Below are 1077 nucleotides of genomic sequence, written 5' to 3' on the forward strand. Positions count from 1 at the left end.
TATGGCTAGAAATTGGCCTCAATGATTTGGGATCGAGGGGGATTATCCCTCTTTATCCTGCCTCATCTCGTGTAGGCCTGGACAGCCTTCGTAGGTGGGCCCCATCCGTCGTCTACCCCGACCGCAAATGCGGCCGGTGTAGGCGCTTTGTGGGACCTCCTTTTGTCCTGGCTGGGCCCCGCCGGCTAGGGCCCTTTCTTCTGGCGCTCTTCTTGCTTCGCCGGCTCGTCTGTGTAAACCCCGGGAGTGGTGTCATGTTTAGTGTGGTACGGTTTGGTAGGGCAGTGCGGCTATGCAGCCTAGGATGCGCTTTGCTAGGGTGGCCCTTAGGCTAGCGCAGGAGGGGAGGGGTAAGGAGGGTATGGGGAGTGTGTATGTGTGTCGTTGTCTTCGTTTCTTGATCCTGGCGGTCTCTGAAACAGAAAAGTATAGCGGGCAGGGAGGGGGGGGGATGTCGTTGGGGTGGTCACACAGGGTCAAAAAGTTGGTGTCTAGGTCTTTTGTGTTTGTCGGTCACGTCGGGTACATAGTCAACGGCTTGCCTGAGGAGGGAATTGTCATGTCTAGCGGCTACGTCAAATCGTTTCTNGACGCGCCCTGGTACGTAAGAAACTCTGACATATTACGAGACTTACAATACACAAAATACACAAACGCTACACAGACAATAAGACAAAAACGGTTTAACGTAGCCGCTAGACATGACAATCCCCTCCTCAGGCAAGCCGTTGACTCGCCATTATTCCATGGCTAGAAATTGGCCTCAATGATTTGGGATCGAGGGGGATAAAACTCTTTATCCTGCCTCATCTCGTGTAGGCCTGGACAGCCTTCGTAGGTGGGCCCCATCCGTCGTCTACCCCGACCGCAAAATGCGGCCGGTGTAGGCGCTTTGTGGGACCTCCTTTTGTCCTGGCTGGGCCCCGCCGGTAGGGCCCTTTCTTCTGGCGCTCTTCTTGCTTCGCCGGCTCGTCTGTGTAAACCCCGGGGGTAGTGTCATGTTTATGTGTGGTATGGTTGGGTAGGGTAGTGCGGCTATGCAGCCTGGGATGCGCTTTGCTAAGGTGGCCCTTAGGC

Source organism: Anoplophora glabripennis, unplaced genomic scaffold, assembly GCF_000390285.2.
Source record: "Anoplophora glabripennis isolate ALB-LARVAE unplaced genomic scaffold, Agla_2.0 scaffold440, whole genome shotgun sequence".
NCBI classification, from domain to species: domain Eukaryota; kingdom Metazoa; phylum Arthropoda; class Insecta; order Coleoptera; family Cerambycidae; genus Anoplophora; species Anoplophora glabripennis.